This window comes from Tupaia chinensis, unplaced genomic scaffold, assembly GCF_000334495.1.
Source record: "Tupaia chinensis unplaced genomic scaffold, TupChi_1.0 Scaffold000627_1, whole genome shotgun sequence".
In the NCBI taxonomy this organism is placed as follows: Eukaryota; Metazoa; Chordata; class Mammalia; order Scandentia; family Tupaiidae; genus Tupaia; species Tupaia belangeri.
The window spans coordinates 1,647,077-1,654,747 of NW_006160147.1; positions in this window are offsets into that span (position 1 = coordinate 1,647,077).

Consider the following 7,671-nt stretch of genomic DNA (forward strand, 5'->3'; position numbering starts at 1 on the left):
CCCCCCCCCCCCAGGGGTTTTAGCCACTCCTCAATCCCTTCTCCTTCATTCTCCTCTCGGGATCCTGGGCACACACACACATGCACCTGGAGTGAGTTTAAGTCACCGGGTCCGGGACTTGAACCGCGGTCAACTACATGGGAGTCCAGCGACATAGCCATTATGCCAACTGCTGGTCCCTGTGTAGTCCGTCTTAATGCTTGTGAAGGGCTGACAGAGAAACTTAATAATGGGTAGCATTTGTGGTTGCTTGCCGTCTCCTCCATCTCACTGAATCCTATAGCAACTGAGGGGGCTTGAGATTACCACCCTTCAACTATAGATGAGTAACCGAGGCTCAGGTTAAAGAATTACTTCTGGGCATCCTGTAGAAAGGGGCAGCCAGGCTTGAATCCAGGGTGACTGCACGGACAGAGAAAAGACAGATCAAGACGAAACTGAGCCAGCGTTTCTTGGATTTCTCCAGTTGCCCTTAGACCTCCAGTCCTCTGGGTCCCCGGGACTTCTACCCCGAGCCATGATTCGCTGTGCAGACAGTCGGAAGATAAGAGTCTGGAATCCCGGTCTACATGTCTTTCATGTCTGAGCTCAGACTGCCTCCCCCATGTGAAATCTTTGCCACCTACCCTTGTCTTAAGTCATTTTTAAAAAACCTGTCATGCTTTTATAGTAAGAAGTTATCGCTCTTTCTATAATTCGTGTGTGTATGAACGTGTGTGGGGGCGGGTGTGTCTTCCACAGATTTTAAAAATTTATATGTCTTATTTCCTTTTTAAAAAGTTGTCTTATTTAACTTTGTTTATCTATTCATTTATTTATTTTAATTTGACCAGAGAGGGACAGAGTGAGAGAAAGAGAGAGAGGGAAAGTGAGAAAGCAAGCCGTCATGTCTAGGACTCGAACCACGGTCAACCATGTGGGAGTCCAGCACCTTAACCACCACACCACCTGCTGGCCCCTATATGTCATATTTCAACCCCAATGTAAGCTCCTAGAGATTGCATCTGATACTGCTCATCCACCACTGAGTCTGCACCCAGCACTACAGGTGCGTAGGAAGCCGAAGGGAGAAGGATGGAGGAGACAGGGTCGTCTAGTCTAAATTCTTCAGCAGAGCCTCCTTCTCTCTTTTGCCCTTTGCTTTTTTCCAGTTGGAGAAATCCCAACTGGACCAACACAGATTGACCGGCCAGATGGGCGACCTCGCCCTAATCAGGGATTTCAGCTGCTGATTTCCAGCCTGGTTGCACAGCACAGGAGCTCCCTGTGTTCCTGGTGACCTAGTTCCTCTCTTACCCGGCTCAGGGTGGAGGCTTAGGTCTCAGTGGCTTCTTTTGTTTTCACAAAAGGGAAATAACCTCCCTCTCATAGTTACTGCTTGACCAATAGGCTTTTCCTGTAGCACCTGCCAGGGGAGAAAAAAAATGGGTGCTCCCATTGTGTCCTAGGAGAGATTCAAAGATACCCAGGAGGGTGGAACAGAATGTGAAAGCACTTGTGGACATCAGAGCGCTATTTGAATGTGGTGGATTGATGTGGCTCAACCTGGCCCTTGGAGTGCCAGGGCTGTACTGGGGTCTAGCACAGGGGCAGCTGCAAATGGCAGATTGAGGCATTTTTCTGTCAAGTTTTCAAACTCCTGTCTGGCAGGCAAGCTATGGATGTCCTGGAGTGAGAGCCCTTTTGGATACGGAGATGAGTCTGTGAATAGCATAGGGTCAGGGAGGGAGAGGACAGAACAGGGATTTGTGCTCAGGGCTCTGACCGTTGAAGGAGGTAACAGGACAATTCTCTATAAAAGTACCTACAACACTGACTGCATGGGGTTAAATGCAAACATGTGGAGTTGCACAGAGCAATATGTCACGCATAAACAAGTGCTAAGATGGTGCGAGGCAAAAGAAATAGTAAGAGATGGGTGAGGTTAGCTAAGACAGCGATGGAAAGGAAGTGCCGGGAAATGCCTTTGCCGCTAACACGTGTCTATGATCCTGTTCTGGACAGAAGAAGCCCAGACCAGCTCTGAACCCAGTACCTTGGTCAACTCAGTTCGTAGAAGGTCAGGTGGCTGGGCGAAAAGGCAGGCATGAAGCTGGTTAGGAAGAGAGCATCAAGCACTGTTCCCAGAGTTCCCCGCAGCCACCCTGCTCCCCCAGGCTCCCTACCTCCAATCCTGGTACCACCAGCTCAGCCCTTCTGCAGAAAGAGCACCAAGGAGTTCAGCTCGTAAGTGCCAATAGCCTCAGAATCAAAACTTTGCTACACCCCTTTAACTGTTTGAAAACATAAAGGATGTGACCCCTTTTATTCTGAATTTACAGAGGACTTTAAGCACCTTAACCTAGAGGCCTCCCCAAGGCAAGCAGTACTGGCGTCCAAAGGTCAGCAGAGGCAGAGGGAGAGGGGAGAAGAGGAAGGGAGACGGAACTCTGAGTCTAGGAGGCTAGGAAGAAGGTGCTAGCCTTAGCTTAGTCTTCACTGCTGCTCTTACAAACAAAAACAGCTTCATTGCCTTCACCTTACTGATGTCAGTGTCTCTGAAACAGTGCATGTGAAGTCTTTCTGCAAACGTTTTAACTGTTATGCCTAGGTCAGGCTGTGGAGTGGTGGTTAAGGTGGCTGGCCAACCCCAAGGTTTGAGTCCCAGACCCAATAGCTTGAGAAACTACCAGGCACATGTATGTGCCTACCCAAAATCCCAAAAGGAGGGAGAAGAGAAGGGGTTGCAGTGCGACTGTCCCCTCTGGGGCAGGAGTGCTTTCCCACTTTTCTCCTCTCCCGTTCTCTCTCACATTCCTTCTGGCAAAACTAAAAATAAATACGTATGGGCCAGCAGGTGGCGAGGTGGAGAAGGTGCTGGATTCCCACAGCCCAGCCATGGTTTGAGTTCTGGACCTGGCGGCTTGCTTTCTCACTTTCTTTCTCCCTCCCTCTCTCTGTGTCTCTTTCTCTGGTGAGCATATGTGCCCAATAGCAAATGAAAAATAACAAGGTAAATAAATAAAAACATTAAAAATATGTAAAGTGCTATGTTAGGTCCATGCCATCTCCCGGAGGTGTAGGAGTGAGGACACAGCCTCTCTTGATATAGGGCGTGTGCACTGCTGGAGAGGTAAGAGTGTGAGAGAGAGGAGAGATGGTAAGACAGCTCTCCCCAGGGGGATGGCCATGCCACAGTCCCTTCTCCTGTATTCTCCTCTTCAGATTTTGGACACACACACAAGCTGCCTGGTCTAAGATTTGAACCCATAGTCAGTCATATGGGATCCAGCTGCTTTTTTTTTTTTTTTAAGAGAGATTTTTGCTATATGGCGTGTGTGCTTGCCCGAGAGCGAGAGAGAGACAGAGAGATAGAAAGCAAGAAATCACCCTCCCCCCCCACCCCCAGGGGAGAATGGCCACACTGCAATCCCTTCTCCTTCATTCTCCTCTCGGGACCTTAGGCACACATGCACATGTGCCCGGCATGAGTTTAAGCCTCTGGGTCTGGGACTTGAATTGCGGTCAACTACATGGAGTCCAATGACACAGCCATTACGTCAACTGCTGGTCCTGGGTCCAGCTGCTTTAAGCAACATGTAACCAGCTGACCCCCAGCCTCTGGTCTTTACAGAGCACTGCCCCACACGGCAGCTTACTCTCCACCATGTCCGGAGTCGGAGTGCCATGTGTACCCCAACTTACAGAGAGGAGAAAACTAGGACTGGACAGCTCCCCTGACTTGCCCAGCATTGTACAACCAGCAGGTGGTGAGCTGAGGCTGGACGCTGAGTCTTCCAGCTCCGCTCTCCTGTCACCTAGTTTCTCAACGTCTGAGGCCACGTGTGGATGCTTTGGACAGAATCCTGTTCGTTCTGGACCCACATGAGCTTTGGCTAACAGCAGGCCTCTCCGCCTCTCCCTGTGGCCTAGGATTTCCCGCTTACCCCTTTTCTGAAGAGATAAAACAATGGCGGATCAAGGGACTTCTGCCTAAGGAAAGTCTCATGTCGCAAAGCCTCAAACTCGTGGGGCTAAGTGTGGCCCCACACTGAAGTCTCTCTTCCCAGAGGCCCTGGTTCTGCACAGAATCGGCCAGCAGCCGACCAGGAGCGTGGGGGCAGAGCTTCCCAAAGGAGGACAGATGGGCAGGCCGGCCTGGCGCCAACGCTTTCAACAAACTTTTTGTTTTCCAGCCAAACAGCCAGCGTCAGTCCCCGTCGGTCCCCCCCAACTCCCCTCAACTCCGCCCCTCCCCCATCAGGCTCTGGGCCTGCTCGGAGGGGCGAGGGGCTCTGGGGCCGGTCTCCTTTATGACTGGGACAGGATGAAAGGAGCCTTGCAACTGGTGAGTGGCAACTGTTGCCATCTGTCTGGTGACGTCACCAGGGAGGGTCGCTCCCATTCTCTCCTTCACGCACCGCTGGGCTGGGGCCTTTTGTCTGGTTGGCTGGGGAGGGGGCTGCGGTAGGGCAGGGGAGGCAGCTTCTTTGTGTCTGCACCAAACTTTGAGTGACTCATAGACTCATTTGCATGAAGAAGAGGCTCCAGCCCCAAACCACTCTGGTGATTGACAACCCCACCTCCTCCTGTGTCACAACTCGCCTCCCTCCTTGGCCAAACTGCTTCCCAGGGTGAGAGGGAGTGGCCCCAGCACCTTCCCTGGGACGAGGAGCAGGCCCAGCCCCCAGGCTCTCTCTCCACCCTGGGCCCCTATCCTGGTCCCAGAGCAAGGTAGATCTAAAGTCCTCCCTCCCCGCCTCAGCCTGGAAGAGCTGGCATCCTAGAACCCAGCACTCTGCCCACCCCATCAGCCCCATGCCCTTCTCTTTGTTTTTTTTTTTTTTTCTGTAGACCAGGCCTGGCAGGTGAAGGGCTCATGGCGGCAGAAAAGGCCCATTAGCTGCTGCTGGGCGCAGCTGAGCAGGAGAAGAAAGGAAGGCGGGGTTGGCAGGCCTCCAGCCCGGCTCTGGCTCCAGTCTTTGAATAGCACCCCGGCCAGAAGCTAGGGATCTGTGTGGGGGAGGCTCTGGGGCATTTAATTATTTAAAGGTCTCAATAAAAGGAGCTAAGTCCCAGGGGGAGGAGGAGGACAGGCAGATGGCATGCCCCAGGAGAGCACTGGGTGGGTGAGGAGGGGCTGGGGACGCTGGAAGGCTAAGCTATGGGCCTGGGTTCAGCAAGTAAGAGAGTGGGGGATGGGAAGTGAAATGGCAAGTGCCCTCTGGAACCAAACTGCCTTCCAGAACCTCCCCAGCCCAGTGCAGCTGGGGGCAGGTCTCAGCCTCTCCTCCCACACCCACTCACCAACTCCCAACTCCACGGTTGGTGTCCATACTAAGAGATCTATCCCGTAATTGTTTTTTTAAAATCATTTTGTTAGAGAGATTTTTGCTTTCATGGTGTCTACGCTCACCAGAGAGAGAGAAGTATAGAGAGACCAAAAGCGCGACCATCCCCCAGGGGGGATGGCCACCCCGCAACCCCCTCTTCTTCACTCTCCCTAGGGATCTCGGGCACACATGCATGCACACGTGCATACACACTCGCCCAGTGTGACATTAAGTCACCAGGTCTGGGACTCAAACGGCGGTTGACTACGTGGGAGTCCCGAGATGTAACCATTACGCCATCTGCTGATCCGATCTCATTATTATTATTTAGAATTATTTTATTTAACTTTATTTATTTACTTATTTTTTAAATTGACCAGAGAGGGTGAGAGAGAGAAAAAGTGAGAAAGTAAGCTGCCAGGTCCAGGACTCCAACCGTGGTCAGCCATGTGGGAGTCCAACACCCTTAACCACCATGCCACCTGCCAGCCCCTCCCCATAGTTATTAATATATAACAAAGCAGTGAAGTCTGGGGGAGCACCGCTTCACCTCTCTTCTGGCACTTAGGGATGTTTTGGACTGGTTCAGGTGACCAGGACTGGACAGATGGATTGAGAAGGATCTCTGTCTTCCTTTTTTAGGGTGGTAAAATTCACACAACATAAAATACATGTTTTGAAAAAATATTTGCCAGGGAATGCAAGTGCTCCCCAGAGACAGACAGAGAGAGGGGGAGGGAGAAAGCACCCTCCAGGGGGACGCGGTCATGACGCTGTCCCTTTTCCTGTTTCTCCATCCTGTTGGGGTCTGGGGTCACACACACATTGACTGGTATGTTTCTCAAGCTGCCAGGGCAGAGACAGGATTCAAACTGTGCTGTCCGCCATGCAGGACCCACTTCCCTTAACCAGGAGGCCACAGGACTAGCCCTAAAATACACTATTTTATCGCTTTCATTTTACACCATCAGACCACACAGTGGATCCATTGGGAGTCCTGAGAAGGCAGTTGAAGGACCTGCTCTTGGGACATGTGCTGCTTCAAAATGCAACTATTCTAGGGACCAGCAGTTGGCGTAATGGCTATGTTGTTGAACTCCCATGTAGTTGACTGCGGTTCGAGTCCCGGACCCGGTGGCTTAAACTCACGCCAGGCGTGTGTGAGTGCCCGAGATCCTGAGAGAACAGAGGGCTTTCTGTCTCTCTGTCTCTCTCTGTCTTTCCGGCGAGCACACAGGCCCTATAGCAAAAACCTCTCAAAAACAAACAAACAAACAAACAAACAAACCACATGCAACTATTCTAGCCCTTTCCCTTAACAATACTGCAGGAAACGCTATGTTTCTTAAAAATTTGCTTTAGGGCGTGTGTGCTCACTGGAGAGAGAGGGAGGGAAAGCAAGAAAACACACCCCCATAGGGCTGGTCACACTACAGTCCCTTCTCCTTCATTCTTCTCCTGAGATCTTGGACATGCCTGCATATGTAGTGTTTTTCTTTTCTGAAAAGAAGTATTTATTTAATTTCATTTGTTATTATTATTATTTTTTAATTCGTTATAGGGCACACGTGCTCACCAGAGAGAGAGAGAGGGAAAGTGAGAAAGCAAGCTGCCAGGTCCAGGACTCAGTCTGCCATCAGCCATGTGGGGGTCCAGCGCCACATCCCCTCTCACTGTCTCCGGTGAGCCCATGCTCCTATGGCAGAAGCCTTTAAAACAATTGTTGAGGACGGCCGCGATGTAAGTGTCCACCTCCTGGGACCTTCCCCACTCTCTCGTTAGCCCTTCTAGACCGGCAAGGTCATCTGGTCTCTACTGGGGCACACCCTACGAGATAGCCTCATCTTGGCCTCAGAGTCCGGTTTGCCCTACACGTGAGGCGGGGATTTTGCATCTTCCAGCAGAGACGATTCTCTCCTCCTTAACATGCCCTAGGGAGGTGGGGGCACTGGCGCCGCCTTCAGGCCGGGACAGCAATGACCAAGGCGACTCCACCTCGGGTTCCTGGGAATCCGACCTGTCCAGCAAAGGGAGAGCCAATGGCAGGAGGGGTGCGAGGGCAGGTAGGCGTCTGGCTCCCTCCCTCCGGCAGAGGGGCCGAGGGAGGAGCCCTCGCCCACGCACTCACGTCCCTCCGCCCCCACGGAGCAGCGGGCTGGGACCTCGGCACAGGACCCAACAAGTTCTCGCGTCTGCTCTCGAAGCTTGGCAACAGCACCCGCGCCGCAGCCTGCGCCATCCCGCACCTTGACAACAAGCTGTTGATTGGCTGGCCGTGGGGCTGGGTGGGCCAATCAAAGTCCTCTCTGAAGGTGCGGAGTTTGGCAAAGAATAAAAAAAAAAAAAAAAGAAAAAAAAA